This window comes from Penaeus monodon, chromosome 20 (assembly GCF_015228065.2).
Source record: "Penaeus monodon isolate SGIC_2016 chromosome 20, NSTDA_Pmon_1, whole genome shotgun sequence".
NCBI lineage: Eukaryota > Metazoa > Arthropoda > Malacostraca > Decapoda > Penaeidae > Penaeus > Penaeus monodon.
Genome location: NC_051405.1, coordinates 43,255,858 through 43,256,325, shown reverse-complemented (window position 1 = coordinate 43,256,325; position 468 = coordinate 43,255,858).

Below are 468 nucleotides of genomic sequence, written 5' to 3'. Positions count from 1 at the left end.
ACTGACAGATTGAGTATATTCTATACAAGTTCTAGAGTGAATGATCTCCCCTCATTGTATAACATAATTATACTGAATGTGCACTAAAATAAAAGTAATTTAGTGACCTTTTATCATAACATTGACCTTCTAGTCACACTGATTTCTTTTTAAGCCGTAGACCTTCTTTTTTTTGATAATCGTAAGTTAAGATTTAATGCAAATTGATTCCAAATGACTATAAAGAGAGTAAAGAGAGCTTGTTTGAGTATGTAATTATACAGAATAATGCCATGCTAAATACCCTATCTGAATTTTTTTTGTTGCAAAATTTGGTTGTTTTGTGCGATATTTTCGTTGATCCTTCTGTGAAAATTACGTGTTATAAAATATTTTGAAAAGCAAGGGTAAGAAAATAATCCACTTCCACTATTGATGAATTAGAGAGAATCAGTCAATATCAGTCGTAATAGTAGTAAGGCATGATAT